This window comes from Heterocephalus glaber, unplaced genomic scaffold (assembly GCF_053883595.1).
Source record: "Heterocephalus glaber isolate CG9 unplaced genomic scaffold, H.glaber_assembly_v1.0 deba00001555, whole genome shotgun sequence".
Taxonomy (NCBI): domain Eukaryota; kingdom Metazoa; phylum Chordata; class Mammalia; order Rodentia; family Bathyergidae; genus Heterocephalus; species Heterocephalus glaber.
This window is the reverse complement of record NW_028258346.1, coordinates 13,381,197-13,403,968: the sequence shown is the minus strand read 5'-3', so window position 1 is coordinate 13,403,968 and position 22,772 is coordinate 13,381,197. Positions and strand designations below refer to the sequence as shown.

The window sequence follows — 22,772 nt, the reverse complement described above, 5'->3', positions numbered from 1 at the left end:
CGCACTCTGACCCAGGTGGAGCAGAATCTAGTGCCTTGGGCAGCGCCACACAAAGCTACAATGTTAGACACATACTCTTTCTTTTTTTTCTTTCTTGGGAGAGAAGTTACTAAACTGCTTTGACCTTTGCTGTACTGTAAGTGCTCTGGAGCACAGCATACCACCGAGCTGTTCTATTTGTTCTGAACAGCCCTGAGGTATTTAGACTTTTTCTAAGGCAAGATCGAAATCACTCCCGGGGAGCTCTTTCCTCCAAAGTTGAAATGTTACACCTGCTTTTCAATCTTCTCTTTCTTTCCCTGGGAAGAATCTGGGAATGGGGAATTTTCTCCTGATCGTGTGGAACTGGGCTAGGGCAGAGGTTGTGGTGTGGGGTGCCACAAAATTTCCTTGTCATTTCAGTGTGGCTGGTTTCATAGTTCCTGGGATGCAGGAGGCTCTTCACGGGTGTCTGGCTTTTTCACAAAAGGGATGCCTGTGTTTTTTGTTGTGTAGGTGTTGCCATGGGAGAAAGGAGAATCTGGTGCTTCTTGTTCTGTCATCTTGCTGAAGGTACACCCTAATCCTTTTATTTTGTATCTTTAGAATATTTATGGAATTAATCAATTTTGTCTGAATATCAATTTATATTTAGGTATTGTGGTTTAAATATAGTAACTTGAGAGTCACAGTGCTCCTCCTTGAAAAGTTACTGTGTAGTGGCAGAAACTAGCAGTAGACACTGAAAAACATGTAGGAACTTAATAACCAGAGAAGGAAAATGAAGTAACTATTGATGTTGCTGCTTTCACTGGTATGCACAAGTTCTTTCTTCTGTATGCTCAATTCTACCTATCTCTTGTGGTCACTCCAAACAGCAAGAAATATTCTTGGTATAATCACTTGATTGGATTATAAACATTGGCACTGGTATAGGTTCAGTTGACAGCATATCCCCCTTCTACAAATCAAATCTTGATTGTTTAGTTTATGTGTCACCTTTTAGCAACATAAACTAAAACCCTTACTATTCTATTCCCAGCAATATTGAAATTTTAATTATTAATATTAAAACAAACAAAGGCAGATTTGGGTATAGAATGCTATCTTTTTGTGATAAAAACCATTCTAGATTGTAAAGTACTTTTTACTTTTGATTACTTTTACCCATCAGCATGGGACAAAGATTCTATCCTGATGTGTTTGGCTCTCCAGTGTCCTGAAAATTTCAAAGCCATAGTTAATTTATTTCTGGATGAGTTATAGTTAGCAACTAATGAATTTCAAAAGACTTGGAAATTTCAGGTCAGGAAAGACTTACCATAATTCATGATTTAAAAATATTTACCTTTAGAGAGAATTGTCTATGTTTACCCAGAGCTCATAAAAAAACAATAAAATCTCTTCTTAATTCTAACTCTGCCTTATAATCACATTGCTTTTCTTTAGGCCAAAAAATAATAAGATTTTTGGGGTACAGAAATTTTTATATTGTACTCCAAACATATACTAATAAAAAAATAAAAACTTAAAAAACTGTACAGGAATTAAAGGCTATAAATGTAAAGAAATTTTAGGAATAACTTCATTTAAAAAGAAGCCTGCTTAAAAAAAAAAAAGCCTGCTAGTCTCATTTCCTGTTTTTCTCTTTTCCAATTTCTTTTTTTCTGCTTTCTGCTTCTGTTTTTATCTCTGTCAATTCAATCAAAATAAATCACTTTTAAATTCTGGAATCTATGCAAGGTCAAGTGGCTTTTCTTAGAGACTCCTCTAATACTTTGGACAAATTTCATAATTGTTTTATTTTAAATCTAGGGTATGATTTGCAAGGTTCTATGTACATTGATTGATTTGCAAATGTGGTAGTTCAACAAGCCTTCTGGTTGAGATTATTTCTCTCGAGAACACCAACCCCCCATGCCCACTACCACCTCCACCGCCAATTTCCTGATGTTGCTGGGTTGTTCTTCACCAAGAACTACATTTGCTCTGGTGTTTGTATTTCTCGGGAATGCCTTTCCTTCTCTTGAATTGGTGTCAAAATGATTCTGATCCTTCAAACCTCAGTTCCTCTATGAAACTGTCCCTAAACCTCTTTACTGTTTCTCCCCTGTGCTTCAAAGTGAGTTTTCTTGTCTCTCTTTGATAAGATGACAAGGGCATCTCTACTGCTCTTTGAGGGCATTATTTATTTCTGACTATAACTGCCTTAAAGTTTTATCCTGATTGTTCTCCTTTGTCTAGGTCACAATACATATAATTTCCCCATTCCTTGGATCCTGATATTATGGGGACAGCTGCTGGAATTTACCTCCTAACTTCCTTGTAGTTTCACTTAATTGCCACGAGTATGTCAGTGCTCACCTCCAACTGGAGACTGGGGGCACAGTGTCATGCTTAGAAGCCTCGGATTGTAGAGACGGCCCCGTGAGTCGAGGTCTTCCATTCACCAACCCTGCATCTTGGGGCCATTTACTTAAAATCACTGAGCCTCTGTGTTCTCGCCTAGCAATAGATCATTTTATTAAATTAAGAGAGAAAATATTTAAAATACGTGTAGCTCAGTTCCAGGAATTCTGTTAACATTCCGTAGATTTTACCATATACATTTACTATTGTCAAGATGATAAGTAAAGCGAACCTGTGCTTTCCTTTGCTTATTTTAATGAACTTATTCACCATTAGCCTACAGATGAAAATTTACCTGTGCATTACCATTTTTATATTTGCTGACGTGTCTATGTATAGGCACTTGGCTTTCTCTTCCTGAACAGAAAGAATTCTTATAGAGTTGATTCTGGTAAAGAAATTAAAAAAAAAAAGACTGGTGGAACAATTGCTCAAACTCACCTCATACTACTTGATGGAGCTTCTGTACCTTTTAATTGTTTTGTTAGCGATACTACTGATAGCAAACAACTAAAAGAAAGGCTCACCTTGCAAATACTTCAATCACAAGCTAAGGCCATTTTGTTTCTTTTTTCTTTTTTCATTCTTTTTTTAGGGGTACTGGGGATCCAACTCGGGACTTTGCGCTTGTGAGGCAGTCGCTGGAACCACTGAATTAAATCTCTTGCCCATCTTTTTCTTATTTTTAATGGTCATTATTGATATTATTTAAAGTTTTTCACAATAAAGATAACTGTATTGTATCATTATCTAGAATTTTGAAGACTGGATAATCCATGTTTGTTGGAGTAGATTCACATTAGTTATCTGAAGAAATTCACGCTTGTCCATGGATATTCTCTTTACTGAAATCTGGAAATTCTTTTATTCATGCACTGGATATTTTAGAGATCCTCAAGTTTTACAGGAGGAGAGAAAAATCTATGTTTGGCTGCTAAATAAATTATGTTTTTACCTCTCTAATCCTCAGACTCATCGTTAGCCATTATTTTTCTAAAATTCATTTGGAATAAATTGCAATCTTGATAGATTTTATGTAGAATTTGAAGTTAGGCCTTGAAGTAAATGAAATCATCAATGGAACCTGTACCCAGGTCCATTCCATTGCTGTTTGGTAGGATTATTTTTACTTAGGCTGTTGGTCTATATTACCAGACTTGATAGAAGTAAACACTTTTGTAAAAACTTTTTTGTATTTCCTTCCTGTAGAGGTAAATTTGAGGTTGCTTACTTCATCAAAATGTTGTTGAGTTTACAGGTAAAATTTTTTATGAAGTGCTAATACCTGAATAGCTGTGTCATTCTTGAGTCTATTCATTAACTCTTCATTTAATTCAATAAGTATTCATTAATTAATACATACCAGGATTATATATTAGATGCAGTGCCAAATAACTTGGCTGTAGGATGAGATATGCCTAAGTTTGTCTTTGTACATAAAGTGGTCAGGCCAGGTCTCCTCTGTTGATATCTGAGTAAGTAAAAGCTATAAGGAAGAGGACAAACTATCAGTGCAGATGTGTGTGGAAAAACTCAAGAGAAGAAAGAACAAGTGCCAAAGCTTGTTGGTGAGGAGGGAGTATGTTCAGCCCTTTCAGAAGTCAGAGGTCAATGAGAGCACAGAGGGGAGGGGGCATTAATTGTGTTGGGCCTTGTAGGTCACTGTAGAAATTTAGTTTTATTCACAGTGAAATGGGAAACCCAATGCAGGCTTTGGAGTATGAGAATTATGTGATTATTTCTCAAAGATTACCTCTGCTTGCTTGTTGGAGAATAAATGATGGATAGCAAAGGAAGAAGTGAGGAATATTGTTTAATAGACTATTAACAAATTTTGAATTTATTTTAGAGTTTTCACTAACTTAAAAGATAGTTTAGATTATATATTAAGAGAAATTGATAGGAATTATTAATTATTCCCAACATCTTCACCAAATGAACAAGAGAGATGCAACTTATTTACTGTAGTCAGAAAAAATTAAAGTAGAATAAGAATAATATTTTAGGATGAGTAGGGAGACTGATTTTCTGTATAACGAATTTGAGATGCCAACTAGATAACTAAGTGAATATGTTGAGTGAAACAGTGATTATGTAAGTCATGATTTAGGGACCTATGTCAAACTTGGAGATACAGATTTGGGAATCATAAACATGTAATTAATAATGAGTGAAAATTTAGCTAGTGGTTGACTATAAGAGAGAAGACATCCTACGGGAACTGAATGTTTGGAAAATGGCCATAGAGTGTTTGGTGTGGAAGATGGAATAATTGGGAGTCACTAATGAAGTCTGAATACAAACACAATATGAAAACCCCCAAAACAAGATGAGAGTGGTTTCAAGAAGTAGAGTCTAAATTGCAGAGAGGTCCAGTAAGAAAAGAATTGAGAATCCCTAGGTTTGTGTTTATCAGATGCCAGTACACAGGGAGGTGGTGAGTCTTAGGCGGTACACGGTCATAGTGTTCATTCTAGGTGGCAGGAAAGACAAAATGTGCACAGTCAGATGCAGGTGGACTTACAGACATGCAAGTGGAGCTGCTCTCCTGGTTGTATTTTTTTCTTTCTAAGCTGGGTAAGTGGAGAGGACTGTTGAAGTTTCTAAGAGACAAGAGGAAATATGAAATAGCTATCTAGGATAATAGGAAATTGAGTGGATTAGAAAAAAACAAGTTTATTTGTAGCCCTAAGGGCTCATTTGAGCTTAACAGATGAATTCTTTTTATACTCTAAGGTAAAACACAATGTACAGAGAAAAGTATTTCATACTGTCTTCCTTTTCTCCCTTTTCTTCCTTTCTTCCTTTCTTTCTTTCTTTCTTTCTTTCTTTCTTTCTTTCTTTCTTTCTTTCTTTCTTTCTTTCTTTCTGTCTTTTCATTCTTTCCAAAGGGTAATACATTTTTTTTCTGATTTAAGAAACAAAACCAACCAGCCAACAACCAAAATAATTGCATATCTCTATGACTTTGGATTTTGCAAACCCAGTGAGATGGTAGGAAATAAAAGCCAATTAGTGCGTCTACCAAAAAAGCAGTTACCATGATATAGAATATGACCTATGCCAGGTAAAAAGAAAAATGAGGAAGGGAATAAGAGAGTTGGAATCTTATGAGGATCAATGAAGGTCTCAATATTGCTAAAATAATTTTAGAGTTGGTGCAGTAGCAAGGATGAATGGAAATAAGGGAGTAATGGTGAGAAAGTGGGATATTAAAATGAATGTAATAAAGAATATGTGGCTGAGGAAAAAATAGCTGTGGGAAAGAAAGTCAACACCAGAGTGTTGGGATAGTCTTGTATGTGAAAGTTGACATTATGAAGGAATAAAAAAGAAATTGCATCAAGTTTAGAAGTTGAGCAACAAAGATGAGAAACAAAAGGAAATATTTAAGAGTGAATTGACAGTACAAATGAGGAATGGTAGAAGAAATAATGACCCAAAATCTTAGTGGAGACAGTGAATGATTTTAGAGAGAAAGAGAGGGGGTAAATTTTAGAAGAAACAATGAATAAATAACACTTATGCTACCTCCAGTTTTCACTAGTCAAGTCCTAATAAGTAGTAGCTGTTTTTCTAATCTAATGTACACCTAAAAGTAGGTAAGCAAGGATATTTATCTCTACTTTGTTGACATCAAAAGATAAAATGATGACCTAAAGTAGTAGTGCTTGGAGAAGAGAGTGCATAGCAGGAAAATGTTGAGGTTAGAGGGCAGGTTTTAGGGAAATAGTAGATAAAACAGGGAGTAAAAGAGGTCAAGCGTGATTTTTAGATTTCATCTTGGATAAGGCAATGAGGTCACCCAAGATAGAAAAAAATTGGAGCATATGTGATCAAGGAGGAATAATCAACTGTAATTACAATTTGTTTAATATAAGTATCATTAGAAATTAGGTAGATAGGCCCAAAAGGCAATCTGGATTTTTAGGATAGTAGTCTAGGTTGATGACTAGAATTATAAATTAATTATTTATCTATCTAATTTATCTATCATCTATCCGCCTGTGTTGAATTTGCGATGACATTATAGTAAAGTTTCATGAGACATGAGGATTAGGTGACAATTTATTTCATTTTTTTCTTCTCAAGTAGCTGCATTCACTTTTAATGATAGTTACTCATTTTATATTTTTATTCACTTCTATATTTAACTCAAAGGAACATTATAGACAAAGCTTTTTGTTTGATAAAGGAATAAAAACCTATGCAAACATTCTCAGTTTAAAGCACATGGGAGTTATTGCAAAGATTCAGAGGAACAGTTATTGAAATACAATCAAATTTCATGTGGAATGGAACTCAGAATGGCAAGTCCAAGAACCAAGACTCAGCTCACATGTCTCTAGTATGCTTTCAGCTCTCCATTTCTGCAAGAATCTGTTTCTCTCTTTATCGTCCTCCATTCTGCCTTTTCATTAAGTTCTCATAGGGCCCAATACAGCACCCACACTAACCAGTGTGCATGGATCCCTTTGTTTTAATATTACAAAACAAGAAATATTGGCTCAATTGATTTGTCCTTGTCTCTTTATTGATTTTAGGCCAGTAATAGAGGAGGACCCCTGTGAAATTTTGGCTCTAATGACCTGTGGTTCAAATGTGCAGCTGAAGGTGAGGATCTCTTGTGGATAGTGTGGGTCTCTTCAAAAACTTGGTAATTCAAATGTAAGTAGGACACTTCACAACACTGCTGCTCCTAAATAAACGATATTTATTGATACTTAAGGAATTGACCTTTGTATTTCACTCTATCCTTGTTATAAAGGCAAACAGCTATTTGATATATCTATAAACTTTGATGATAACAAGTTAATCTGGCAGAGATTGATACTGACACTATAGTATAATGCCAATGTGGAAACAACCAAGACATTAGTGGTGCAATATTATGCTGTTGTGTTCAGAATTTTACCCACTACACAGTTTTATTTGTGGTGATTTACTTTATTCAACTTTATTAGATATTAGCATAATTCCTTACCAGAGTCTACTGTTATTTCACTTCATTACTTGACCACATTTATCGATTTGGACATTATTGTGGGCAGAATGTATTTCTAGTCACTCTGTGGAACAACAAAGGGAAAGCAAAAGCATTGTTTCTCCAAGATTCATTTGGTTCTCTCAGAGAGGATATCAATGTTTGGAAACTAATTAGTAATTTTTAGACCATGTGACAGTGGGATAAATGAAACTATATTTAACTTCTGTGGGAATATGAGATTGATGCAGTCATATAGTATAGCAGTTTTCCTTCAAGTTCAAAAAGGGATTAAAAGATAGAAAACTGACAATATAAATAGGCCTCAGAGAGGCAGAAACTAAATTTGTATTACTTTCATTGACTAATATAGTAAAACTAGGGAGTTATTCCTTTGGGATACATCAGAAGAGCAGAAATTTTATTATATGAACATTTTGGCAAATGTTGGGAGAATGAACAAATCGTAAACTTACCATGATAATTTGACTCTGTTCTTTGAGATTCTAGAAAGAAATGAATTATCTCCCTTAAGCTTAATCATTAATTTTCCTTCTTAGGATTTTAGGAATGTTGAAATGTCAAATGTTAGAGAAGGGGATCTAAGTTCATCCTTGTTTTCCGATGGTCTATTTTGTGTTTTATATGCGTATTCAAATTCTGTACAGGAAGAGTAATTATTGAACACAACTGCATTAATTACATGCTGCTGACTCACAAATTATGCTAAAACTTAGCAGCTAAAAGCCATAAACCTTTATTAGCTCAGAGTTTCTGCGAGTCAGTAATTTGGGAGTAGCAAAGCCAGATGGTCTGGCTCAGGGTCTTTCCTGAGGTTGTGGCCAAGGCCTTGGGGAGGTCCACTCTCAGCTAAGGATTTGACTGGGCATGGTGGATTCCCTTCCACGGTGGATTGCTCAACAGCTACTGGCAGGAGGTGTCAGTTACTGGTTCACTGTTGCCAGGAGGCCTGTGTTCCTTACTAGATGTTCTAGGAAGTCTTAGTTCCTCATTGTAGGCTCACTTTGGTGTATTCATGACATAGCCACTGGATTTCCCAGAAAATATGGTCCAAGTAAGCAAAGTAGAAGTCTCAATGCCTTCCATAGCTGAGCTTTGTAAGTTGCACACTGTAATTTGTTCTATATTCTATGGGTTCTACATGTCAGTGCTAGTCTGTGTAGAAGAGGAGTCCACAAATGCACAAACCTTAGGGTAGAGCTCATTTTGGAGACTATAATAAAAGTCTTTGCAGAAACAAAGCCAGAACTTTTCCCACTCAGGCACAAAATATTGCGTCACAAACAACCTTCTTGAAAGACAGTCTTTTACGAGCGATCCACCAGAAATAAACTTCTTCTTTCATAGAATGAGGTTGTAGCAGGGAGGTTTTGCTCATTTTCTCAGGTCCACTTTCTTACATAGCAGGGTTAATTACTGATAAAGATGAATGTCCTTTATTTGTTCTGTGCCTTTGTAATAAAAATATTTGAGTATTTGTGGGGGTGGATCTTCCAATGCTGAACCAACACTTCCATCCTTATAATAAAACCACTTTCTACATCCTGCCAGATCTGATTTCTAATAGTTTGTTTTGTTAAACAAATTTCTATGTTCATACTTTTTTCTTCTATTATCTTTATCCAGTTTGAGGATTAGCACAATGTTGATTTCCTAAAATGAGGGGAGAAGTGTTCCTTTACTTTCTGCTTTAAATGTTTGATATAATTTACCAGTTAAAATGTATGTGACCCTATTGTTGTCATATAGGTAGATTTTCAAGCTAGGAATATACTTTCTTTAATAGGTGCTATTCAAATTTTATATTTCCTCCAGAGTCAGTTTCATTAATTTGTCTTCCAAGGTACTTCATACAAGTTGTCAAATTTATTTCAAAACAGATTTTTTGTAGTATGCTTTCTATATCCTTTTAAATTCTGTAAAATCTGTGGTAGTGTCTCCTAGATCTTGATATTGTAATTTTAAAAATGTATAATTGATATTGTATAATAGGAAGTAAAGTTCTAAAGGAGCAAGGGAAATGGGAGGGGTAGGGAAAAGGAAAGAAGGGAAAATAAAAAAATATGAGAAAAGGAAAAAAATGGAAACAAAGTCTTTGCAAATAGGGAAGGGTGGAAGGGGTGAAGGGAGGGCAGGGGAAGGGGAATAAAATAAGAACCAAGACACTCATGTAAAGGTACAAGATCCCAATGATGAATGTAACTGTATTTTATACTTGAAATGTACCAATAAACTTAGTGGGGTGAATATTTGAGTATATTTTTGTTATTGTTTGTACATGGACTGTCCCACAAAGGCCTGTGGGTTATAGGCTTGGTCTTGAGATGGCAGTATTGAGAGGTAGTGGGGCCACTGAGTGGGGCCTAGGAGCCTCCTGGTCATTGGCAGTGTGGCCTCCAAGGGCTTATGGGAATTTGCTCTCCTCAGCTCTTTCATATTCAGCCTATGAGGTGGATGCCTTTGCTGCCCCCACAGACTACAGTTATGCTCAGCTCTCTCTCTATGCTACAGAACTAAAAGGGATGTATTTGCCTGACCAGGGACTGAAATCTCCGAAACAATGAACCTTTTTTCTCTGTAAGTTCTTATTTTATGTATTTGTTACAGCAATAGAAAACTAACTAACACAATATTCCTCATAAATGTACATTTACTTATGCACTATAAGCCCATGCCAATGCCAACCTGTGTACTAAATACTGACTTATTTTTCTTACTTTTTAGACGAGAATGAATCTAAATAGAAGTTTTACTATTTTCTCCCCATGCTGTGATGAATGCCTTTAAACCACACACGCCAAAGCTTAGACCACTCATCCAGATGATTCAAAAATGAAGATCATCATTTCACGTGGAGTGAAAACAGAACGTGTTAAAGAAGACAAAGAATAGTGACCAAAATGTCAATTTCATAGCAAAAGATATTCAAGGTGCAACTTCCTGGTATGGATTTTCCCCTCTGCCTATGAACAGCAGATCTCTCTCAGACTTATTTGCCCTCCACGGTGTTAGAACTTGGTCAGAACATTTGGCAGTCCAATATCATCTGCAGAAAACATACTGGCAATATTGACTGTTTGGATAATCTTCTCTTGATACAAAAGGAGAACTCTCATATACAAATGGTTCTAAAGATATTAAAGATTTTGGGTCCATAATTGCCAAGGCCTGAAAATCACCATGCTTTAAAAACTATTTGGAATAAATGTCACCCTCCACTTTTATCCTGGTGGGTATTTAATTCATGACCTATGGGCATCAAGGGAAAGTGAAAACAAGTTCTTCAGCAATGATCTGTTCTGGTAAAGCTAGGATTAAGAATAGGAAAGGGATTTCTTGACTGTGAGCTTTGTACAAAATCCTCTCTTCTGATGAGTAACAGTAAAGATAAATATTACTAAATGACTCTGCCAAAATTTTTCATTCTCTCCATTTAAATCTGCTTTTGCATCCTGGCTCTTTGTGGTGAAATCACATGTGCATTTTTGAAATCTACATTTTAGAAATCAGATAACAAAATTAACTTTGTCTGGATGTTTTCATATTTCCAAATGATATGACGTAAAGAAATGTTTTTTCTGAAATGAATAAATACAGTCATGGTTAATGTACTTTACGTATCTGTATGTGTTTATAAAAAGCTCTGAATGATGGAACCACATTCAACCACAATTATTTAGTGTGCGATTTTACTTTAAAAATTCCAGAATTATGAAATATATCTCAATCGGGATGGCAAATTTTCTTGGCAAAGTAGAAACTCAGGCAGATCTTATTACCTTCTTTATATGTTTATTTTTCTCCAAATGCAAAACTCCAATAAGAATGCTAGCTTACTTTCTTTTTCATTTACCTTGAGTCAGTTTCTCTCCTACTGTTTAAAGTGGGCTATTGATTTTAATGTATAATTTTCTCTTACTATTAAGACTGAAAAAATACATTGTTTTGGAAATGGTGGGATCTTTAAAATATGTACTCATCTTTATTTTATAAGGGTACAAAGATGCAAGAAAACCTGATGTGATTGACTAAGGAGGATAGGTGCATGTAGACTAAAGTTCTCTTAATTAGATAATACTATTTTTTCTGTAGTGTTCACAGTGAATCTTATTTAGGAAGTGAGTGATGATGGATGTGTATACTTGGCTTTCTAAATGTCTCATAATTATTTATTATTAATTTCTATAATCTAGAAAAATGCAGTCCTGGAAACAATTAGGAATGAAGTAGATCACGATATTCCCTACGATAAAAAGCATCTCATATTTCCAAATTAAGATAACTGGGAAACCATATGTGTCTTGGAAGCCTTTAATGAACATTCGAAAGCCTTCGCACAGAATCTGGAAACCAAATAAGATGAGGATTAGTTTGGGCTTCAGGAGCAAATACTTTTAGTCTTTGATGATTGTAGGTAAGTTTCAGGATGGATGGTCATGCAGCCCCAGACTATAAATGGATTGTAGTTACTCCCCCGAGGAGTTTCGTTTTCAGATAAATTTAGAAAAATCCTGAATCTCCTCCTGAGTGAACATCAGTGAAGATGGGAATATTTCCAAGAGAGCACAGAGGGATGTATCCAGAGTCTGAGTTTCTGTTGCACTAGGAATGTCAGATTCGTACTCGGACTACAAACAGTGCTGTCGGTGGGCTTGCTTTTGCTGAAGTAAATTCTGCATTTAGAGGTTAGATGTGAAAAGTTTGGGACCCAGTGTCAGAGGATGGGCCTGGAATCATCTCTTGAATGTAAGAAATGACATTAAAACAACCGGCCGTGCCAATACTTCTACAGTTGGAAGGCTCTGAATCTTATCATCTATACTGATGAATGGGGAAAAAAGACACAACTAACTAGAAAGATAATACTTTCTAATTAAATTTGAGAGAGCAAGGCTCAAAAGAAACAGAAAAGTGCATATTTATGTTAGTTGCATAATAAAGAATGAATAAAATAATAACACGTGAGGAAGAATGGAAAAGAGGAAGAAAAAAGCCAAAACCTGTGAAAATTCACATTCAAGTCTACAGTTTAGACTATGGTTTGAAGATATATACATATGTTTACATAGTATTATTTAGGGTTAGTGGATCATATTTCATGCTGTACAATTATTTTTTAATCTAAAATTTATTTTAATCAAAAAGAATTATTTTAATATATAAAGAATAATCTAAAAGAATTATCGCAAGAGTTTGGAAATAAATATGAATCTTTTTTCTAGACTTGGTCATTAGAGAGAACAGGGATTCCTACACTTAAAGTTTAGCATTGTTAAAGCAAAGCTGAACCAGAATAATGTCAATGGTGACAGCGAAGAAGCTGAATTTCTTGGAATTGTAGTTGCAGGGATCTGTACTGCAACACCCATTTGCTTTATAATGTTCAACATCTACTGTGGGAATACAAGGAATTCCTGTTCTTGTCCAATTATATAACTGAGGATATAACTCAGAGAAAGAAATATGTAATAACATATATGTTTAGGCTCTCATTGGGATTATGTCAGCCTTGTAATAAAAAAGCTAACGTTTTTGTAACATTTCCTATATGCCAGGCACTGCCATAAATTTTGAGTGTGTTAGCACTTTAATCCTCATAGCAGCCGTGAAGTCAGTATTATTGTCCCTGTCCTGTGGGGGGAGGCTGAGGTGCCCAAGCTCATGGAACCCGGAATTGATGATGGAGCCTGCCTCTGAATCTGGACCATCTGTTTTTAGGGTCAGTACTCTTTTTCACATGTTGTGTTCTTTTCCAGCTTCAGTAGATTTCCTCCCTTCATTTCCCTAAATGTGTCTTGCTATTTTTCCCATCAACATGTCTTATTCTTTTTAATGAACTTGCAAATTCTTCCTCTTTCACCTGGTAAATGTTAATTTAGGTAATATTTTTCTGGAGAAGCATTCTTAGCACTCTGTACTTCACCTCATGCCATTTACCATGAGGATTGCAATGATATACACATGACTTTAGTATGCAATTTCTCTATCCCTTCCTGAGATGGATGTCCATTTTATTTACATTGATACCACTAGTTCCGTGATTTGTCTAAATGTGTGATCAGTGTCTACTTGTTGAATGGATGCGTGAAGACTGAATTTCTATGCTTAAATGACAGCATAAAGTCCAGGATATAATACCTTTTTAAAAAGAAAACAAAGCATACTTTTGTGTTCAACTTCAATGGAATGGAAGCTGATATATTTTAAAGTGTGATTAAATGTCTTTACATGCCATTTTTACTTTTCTGTGGTAAACTAAAAAGCTTACGATACCTGTGGTCTTCATTTTCCTATGATGAAAAATTTTTAAAAATTCAAAGCATAAACCAATTTATTAACAAGCTTTAACATTTAGTTTGAATCAATCTGCTTGGAAACAGTAATTTTCCATTCATCGCTTAAATTCTCTGTGAATATTTCCTTTCATAATGAAACTATTTCAACTTAATGAAGTGTTAGTTACTGGAACAAAAATTACAGCCTCAAAAGAATTAATAGTTCCACCAAATTGTGCCGTTCTCTACCACCAATGGCACCGTGGTAGAGAGAGTGGGGAAGCTATAAAGAGATTAAAGACTGGTCCGAGTCTGGGGCTGGCTTACCATTCCCGAGAGGCTGAGAGCTTTGGAAACGCAGAATCAAGAAAGGTTTTAAAATCGAAACAAAACAAAACAAAAATTTAAAAAATGATTTTCATTTTATAAGACTTTAAGGTCAATTATTTTTATAAAACCAAAAACATCTTGGCCAGTTTATTAATATTAAAACCCATAAAGGAATGCTTTGTATTTGATTTCAACATAGCAGTTCAGATGAAAATGCCTGTGTAGGTTAAGTGCACACCAGTCTGTAAGGTCCACATCTTTCCTCTTCCTGCTTTCAGAATTGGTCTAAAATTAATTTTTGGGGGGGTAAAGGAAGTAGTGACTTCATTTATTCATATGCCACGGAAAGTAAAGTAAACTTTGTTTCTTTATTTTGCAGAAAAAAAAGGGAAAATGCTTGTCTCTTCTGTGAAAAAACAATCTGTTTTCTATAAGAAATACTGAAATCAGCATTTTCTGAAAAGCATTTGCAGTATCAAGGAAAACATATTTTAGCTTTGTCTGGTTCCATCAACTAAATTAGAAGATATAAGGCACCTAAATAGTTTATAAAGAAGCTTGCCACATTTTTAATTTGTTTATTATAAAATAAAATATTTGCTTATAACTTGCTAAACACAGGTGAGATTGTGTAAACCAAGACAGTCTTGAAAGTAGAAATGTTCTGTGTGTCTTTTAAAAGTATTTCTAAGTAAAGCAAACTAAAGACTTACTTTATCATTTCAAATATATTTGAATATTAAGCTGATTACTTTCTTGATGGAAAAATCAATTATGATCCTCTTTCTATCCTAGCATGCTGTGATTATTATAGCATTTGTAAGTCTGTCCTTTACAGAAGAGACTCTTCCACTGTTTCTGTAAAAGGACTACACCTTAGTTCTATTCTTAGGACAAGTTCTACCCTATATTCATATTAAACAGTCATTTGATGGGTGCTTGAGGTTATAAATATTTATAAGAAGCATTTCCCCATTTTACTTCTTGACTCTCTTTCAGTACTAGGAAAATTTCTTTAAGAACCTTGATGAATTATGTGAGTACCTGCATACATAGAGGGTGAAACCTCCCCTGTCTGCAGTAGTTGACTTGACTCGGGAGTCTCTCGGGGTGAAATTCAAGCCATGAATTTTTGACCATTGCTAATGAGTGAAGTATCATCTAGGTAACCAGTAGTTACAGACGATGAGGTCCATGAGGTCTATGTTAATCAGCTTTCTGTCACTGTGTCAAAATGCCTCGGGTAAACAAAACAGAAGAGAGACTCATTTTGGCTACAGTTTCAGAGGCTTCTGTCTATGGTTACTTGGCTCCATGGGTTGGGGCCTGTGTTGAGGGAAGCATCATGGCAGGAGACTGTGCTATGGCAAAGCTGCTCTCCTCCTGGAACCTGGGGAGAAGGAGGAGGGGAAGGGAAGGGGGCGAGGGAGAGAACGGGGAGGGGCGGTGCAGGAGAAAGTGGAAGAAGAAGGAGCAGGGAGGAGAAGAAAAAGCAGGGAGAGAAGGAAGAGGAGGAGGAAGGGAGACACAGAGGGAGTGACTGACTGCAATAGGCCCCGCCAACTAAAGTTTGCATCAGCTCCTACTAGTGGTGCAGGGCGGGGACCCAGCCCTCAGTGCGTCTTCTTTTTGGAACGTTTCAGATCCCAGCCATTACAAACTCATGACTTTTTAAAAAACTTAATCATATTAATCAAGATTAGAGTTATTATAAACTAGTCTGTATTTAATAATCCAAATTTATTTGGAACTGAATGGAAATCTAAACATTTCCTTTGACTGCACTTGTCCATTTGTCTTTTCTATTCCAGGATACTGATAGTGTCCTCTAATTATAGCACTAATACTGCTGTCTGCTTTTTGGTGCTCATAATAGAAGCTTAGTCCTCTTACAATTCATCTTAATATTTTTCTACCTTGATTGTAGTGTCTGATGACCTGTCAACATTTTTATTAAAAATAGCTGTGGAATTATGGGAAGTATTCATATTAAGTATATGAAGTCTGTATTTTTTGTTTTAAATTTTATTATCAAGCACACACACATACAAAAAATTAAAACCATTCAAAGAAGAACAATGCAAGGGGAAAAAAACTACAATAATATTCAAATACAGAACTCAACCAAAACAAAACTGAAAAGCACTTAAACATTTTTCCATATGACTTAAAAAAGCGTCTCAAGTACCAACAAGACACCAGAGGATGTGATTTGTTTCAGAAAGATCTCCAAAACCAACATTGAACAAATAATGATCTGGAAAAAAACCTCCAGTTAGTTAGCAGACTCCACATAAGTCAAACTTCTCCCTAATTAATTAATTAATTTTTGGTACCGGGGATGGAACTTGGGTCCTTGTGCTTGCACAGCAGGCGGCGAAACCACTGAGGTAAATCCCGGGCCCAACTTCTCCCTGATTTAAATTTCGATACAGTCATATGACACGCGATGGAAACACAATCCGAGAAAGACGTTATTATGTATCCTTATTTACACTTTCAGTCTCTCACACTAGAGAAACTATTCGGTATTTACACATCTGTGTCCAACTTATTTCACTTAAAAGTATGGCCTCAATATGCATCCATTTAGCTATAAATGACTCTAGTTTCTCATTTTTTATGGCTGAGTAGTACCCCATTTTATAAAAAAAACCACATCTTCTTTATCCAGTTTCCAGTTGATGGGCACTTGGGCTGTTTCCAAGCTTTCACTATTACAAAGTGTGCAGCTATAAACGTGGGTGCACATATATCACTGTGGTAAGATTCTTTTAATTCCTTTGTGAAGATGCCCAGCAGGGGGATAGCTGGGTCAAATGGGACTTCTACCCCTAGTTCTTTGAGGTATCTCCAGACTGATTTCCACAGTGGTTGCACCAATCTACACTCCCACCAACAATGGAGAAGGGTTCCTTTCTCTCCACATCCCCGCCAGCACTTGTTATTGGTTGATTTCTTGATAGCAGCCATTCTTTCTGGGGTGAGGTGGAATCTCAGTGTTGTTTTCATCTACATCTCTCGAATGACCAGTGATGTGGAACATTTTTCGTATATTTATTTGCTGCTTTTACTTCTTTGTCTGAGAAATGTCTGTTGATTTCAGATGCCCATTTTTGAATTGGGTCTTTGAATTTGAGGGGTCTAATTTTTTTCAGTTTTTTATATATTCTAGATAGTAGTCCTTTGACTAAGATACAGCTGCTGAAAAGTTTTTCCCACATTGTAGGTTGTCTTTTAGCTCTGTTGGTGGTTTCTCTTGCAGTGCAGAAGCTTTTTAATAAGACCAGATCCCAGTTGTTGATTCTTTGTGCTAGTTCCTATGCTACTGAGGTTTTGTTAATAAAGTCTTTTCCTACGCCAATGTCTTCAAGAGTTCTATCTAACTTATCTTTCAGCAAATTTAATGTTTCCATCCTAGTATTTAAATCTTTAATCCACTTCGATCTTAGTTTAGTGCATGGTGATAGGTATGGGTCTAGTTTTAATCGTTGGCAGGTTGAAATCCAGTTTTTCCAACACCATTTATTAAAGTTATCAAATTATTATTAAATTATTGAAGTCTGTAATTTTTAAAGGACGATTATATATTTCTATTTGTTTGGAGGCGGTCCTGTTTTACCTGTTCCCTTCATAGCAATAAAGTCTCTTTTCACTCCTCAAAGTACCCTAGCTTGGATTATAAATAAGAACTCTTCCTTAATATTTCTATATTAAACAAAATGGCCCAAATTTTCCAATTGATCATTTTATTGCCTCTGAAAATTTTTAATTTTAATAGTAACACATACTTTCATTTTACTTTACTGACTTTATTTACCTTATTTTGAAAACTATTTTTTTCTAGCAGTAGAAGTTCCATATAGTTGATTTTTGCTCTTTGAGATCTTTGAAATATTAGTTGGATCTTTAATTGGTTTCCACTGACTTTGAACTGTCCAATTCTTATGTCTTTTGATCATGTGCAGTGGTCAAAGGATTGGGTCTCACAAAAGGAAATAGGATTTCAGAAGAGCAAAGTCCTTGAAACCAATACCCTTCCACCTTTAATACTGAGCAGTGAGGCAAGGACACTCAACACTTCACAAAACTTTTTCTAATCTTTGAAGCTCTGCCCAAGAGAGCTACTGTTTCACTCTCCTCTTCTTTAGAGAGAGTAGAAACATTCACAAACATATTTACTAAACCAAAATATTTTTCTTTGGAGGGTGCTGAATAAATCAAATATGTTGCATAGATTAGTCCCACTGTAGAAGTATCTATCTAGATTTTTGAAATCAAAAAGTCTACCCACTTATAGATTTAAGGATGAGGATGAGTAATTTTCTTTTTAAGGAATGAATGATGAAGAGGTATATAGAACAGAATAATAAATTTTTATTATGGATATTCCAAATGAGAATAAAATTCAAAGAAAATAAAAGTCGGAAGAGAAAAATGAGTCCTGGGTTTGGCCAGGAAAAATGAGTTGTGACCTCACACAGGGTTAGTATGGTAAAGCAATACAGCTAGAAGAAATTGATGGTTTGCTTATAATTTTTCTTCAGGGGCCCAGAATTTAATGAGTGCTTTCATAAAATGCAAAATAAATAGAATTAGAAATAACATAAATTTTGAAAATGGAAAAACAGGGTAATCAAAAAGTTAGGAATAATATTAGGACAAGAATGAGTAAAAATATTATAGCAATGTGGATTCTGCACCTAAATTCTTGGAGGGGAAATGGAAAAGTAAAATGATCATTGGAAGCAGGTTGGGAATGTGAGTACTGGGGTCTTTTGGCTATGTCTGAAGTGTAAATCACATGATATTTAATGAATACCATCATCGCAAAGCCTCATAGGAGTAAGCACTTTCTGTCTCATAGACATTGCAGGTGGAACCTCGAAAGGGCACTTGGCAAAGATAAAGATTTAATGTGTAAAAATTTTCAAAAGAAAAAAGGCCTTCTTTTAAAGCATTTGCTATTCCAGCCTCTTGCTATTCCTTTGCCAAGAAAAAGTTCTAGCCTTGGGAGATTTCGCCCTATGTATTAAAACTTTGGCAAGGATTACGACAAAGGGATTGAGTGGGTGTTCACTCAGAATTGAAATTCCAACTGTGTCTTAGACCTGGGAGGTCAGCCTTCTGTCTACTGAAAATGTTCTAAGATCCCAAATACCAAGAAACAAGTAGTAGACAAGGGCAAAATCTAAGTGTATGGGTGTGGAGAAAGCTTGGGGAATTGAAAAATATCATTCCTTTTCCTTTCAGCACTGGAAGACTTGGTAGGAAGTCATAAATTCTCTTTAGGAAGGTAAAAATATTGGGATCTAACATAAAGTGCAGACTAAAATTGTCCGTTCCCATCATTGAAGCGTACCTATTTGTAAATCACCTTCTTTAAGAAAAAATGTTTCCCATATAAGACCAGCATTTTTTAGTTTTCCTCTTTCTTATCAGATAATGACCGAGAAGTTTCATTCTAATGCTTTCTGTGCAATTTTTACTTTCCCATTAACTGTTCAAGTAATAGAAGTTGACTTAGAAAGAAATATATCTCCTCTAACATAAGAAAAATGCTTATGTTTAATTTATGTGGTATAGACTTTAGAAAAGCAGTAAAAGACAGTGCTATACTTGGAGAAGAGGAATGGGTCTGAATTTTTATTGATCAACCACTTTTTTCTCCCCAGACCAGTCCAGGGACACCTTGGGTGAATTTTAACCCTTTTCAGAACATAATTAACAACAACAACAACAACAACAACAAGGCTCAAGACTAATCACAGTACATCTTTTTCTATCTAAAAATATTTTTACAAGGGTTTTCTACAAGGTACAAAATATTTTAAAATATGTTTATGTTACTATGACACAAAATTAATATTTAAGAAATAACACTTCATCAGCAAGAAGACTGCCTAATGACATAAAAGTCACCTGAGAAATATTGGAAAGGACCAGCAAATTACTGAGATTAGAAAGACACAGCATTGTTGGCAATTGAAGAATTGGAAATGATTCAAGTTAAAGTTTGATGTGTCTTGGTAATAACCAACCATGTGCAATGAAAGAAGAGTTTGAATCAAATAAAGCCTGAAATGTTGATCTAATGAGATCACATGAATTTTGGTGCCAAACGAAGAAGAAATTAAAACTTGTTAAGTGTGTATTTCAACTTAATGTAATTTCTTACATTAAGAAATGTAAACATGTACTGAAAACATGCACTAATAAAAAATAAATAAAGTTAAAAAATCTATGTGTTTTGATTTTATTTTTTTAAAAAGCCAAGTGATATCACAGCATGCAAACTGGAAATAATCAAAACAGGTAAAAATAATGGATGCGATTTTAATTTAATATAATTATGACTTTCTGCTCTTAAAAATTGAGTATATGTATTACTAAATTGGTGCATATCACGTAAAGATCAGATTTAGCTGAGATACGCACCTGCTTCCAAAGCCATATCCATTTAGTTTTGAATGAAAGCTGAGTCTTTTATCGCATATACCTTGCACACTGAGACATGCACATATGCTGGCTCAGGAGCTACCCAGGAGCAAGGAGGAAACATATTTCTTCCTCTGGCTTTTATTTTATTGTGGTTGTTTTACATCCAAACACAAAAATTTTACACTAGCTACCATACTTACTCTTGTTTTATTCATAATATAAGTTTGATCGACCAATTTTTATGTTTATGGATTTATTTTTGTGAATTCTCCCTGCAAAATTCCCTTTTTGTGTTATAAACTCTCTACAGAACTTCAGCTGAGTAATTTGACTATGTTAAAATTTTGCCTCTTATCAATGAGATAATTAATACAAAAAATTAGCTCACTAGTCCAAATTGATTCCAATTTTTTCATGTCATTTTCATTTTTAGTTTATGAAAAATTAAAATACTTTTTAAAACTTGGTGCTTAGAGAAATACTGTAATTCTCAATATGACTGTCTAGAACCCATTGTCTTTAGTTTCTTGCATCCTCTATCTATAGCACAGTGTATTTGCTTAGTTACTTGGGACAAATCTATAAACACAATAAATACTGTTACAGGAAGGACAGTCTGCACAAATAATAAAAAAGGACAGGAGTGAGTAATTGAGTAGGATGAGTCAGAAATAAATAACAGGGCATTGTGAAAATAAGCCTACCTGACATAGTGTGGAGAAAAAAATACAATAAATAAAAAGGGCTATGAAGTAATCTTTTAATTGAATTTATTTTTTCATATTAAAAAAGTGTACATGAATGGAAAATTACCAGATGCTTAGAAGGCTGAATATGGAATACAGTCTATAAAAATGGCTGGATGGAATTGGGGATAGGGAAGTCTAAAGAGTGTGTTGATTATGGTCTTCATCTGTACAAATATATTAAATTGAGGAGCTTGGCCGGAAGTTTTCCTTTGTTATTCTAGACAGTGGAAATATAACCAATTGTAAGAAAAATAAAGGAAGAAAGATTACAATTAGGCTCAAGGAAGGAATTTTTTAATATGAAGGTGATGGAACTCAGTATCAAGGGACATTGCAGATGTTGAGAGTACATCTATTAGGTGCTCAATAAATCTTTTCTTTCTCTCCCATACCTTTCTTCTCAGAGGTCTTGTAGAAAGTATGTATTTATTTTGAGTGATTCATACATTCACCTCTGTCCTCTGTCTCTACACTCTCTGTTTGAACAGGACGTGACTGGTTCTTTGGGTGGAACAAATCTAAACTGGATGAATGTTCTGGAAAGAAAAGGCACTGAGAAAGCTTGGAAGCTTTTCCCCTGTGACATTTTTAAGCCTCCAGCAGTGCTATGGCAAAGAAACTGACTAATGGGAACCATGCTGGGGTGAAGTACAGCGAGACAGCTGGTCAACTCAGAGGTACACGGCCTCCACATTACATGTGTGCAGTTACCCTGTCTTGTGAAGCAAAACTGCAAGGCAAAGGAAAAAAACGCTTCTCCATTGTTGATAGGAGTGTAAATTAGAACAACCACGATGGAAATCAGCGTGGGAATTCCTCAGAAAACTAAAACTAGAAATTCCATTTGACTCAACTATTCCTTTTCTAACTATCTTCCCAAAGTGAGTAAAGAAGTGTTGGTGGTATAGTGGTGAGCATAGCTGCCTTCCAAAGCAAGTAAAGACGTCATATTAGAGTGACACTTGTCTGCCCATGTTTGTAGCAGCACAACTCATAATAGTTACATCTTGGAAAGCAGCCTATTTGTTTGTTAACAGACGAATCAATAAAGAAAATGTAGTATTTACACACAATTGAGGACTACTGTGCCATATACAAAGATCAACTTGAGTCATTTGGAGGGATGGATGCACCTTGAGACCATAATGTTAATTGAAGTAAATCAGATACCTAAGCTTACATATACATAGTTTCTCTTATATGAGAAACCCAAAATATAAATTAGTTACAGAGTAAAATAAAAGATAGATAATTGGAACCAGAGCAATAAATCTATTGCAAATATGAAGGATACCAAGAGATGTAGGGAGTGGGGAGAGAGGCTAGGGGGAAAGGAATGTAAAACGATGTTTTAGGTACCTGGACCAACTCCCTGTGATAAATGTAATCACTATGAACTGCAACCATGTACTAAAAAAATAAATAACTAAAATAAATGCTTGTGTATACTGAGTATCACTTTTGAGTTACTTTAGAGAAAACAGATCCTCAGCAAAATTTCCTTTATATTTGTTTCACTTACTTTAAGGTGGGGACAGGAATCCTTAAAAATATTGCAAATCCCCACCAAGTGCTAGATGGAAG

At 35.2% G+C, this 22,772-nt stretch overlaps 1 long non-coding RNA gene across 1 annotated transcript; it reads left to right on the top strand.

The window, feature by feature from the left end:
• Nucleotides 1–379: 379 nt before the first annotated feature.
• On the top strand, nt 380–10,948 carry LOC101701268 (uncharacterized). Its single transcript, XR_205481.3, has 3 exons — nt 380–552; nt 6,933–7,002; nt 10,118–10,948. It is a non-coding gene; the product is annotated as an uncharacterized LOC101701268 (long non-coding RNA).
• The last annotated feature ends 11,824 nt before the right edge of the window (nt 10,949–22,772 follow it).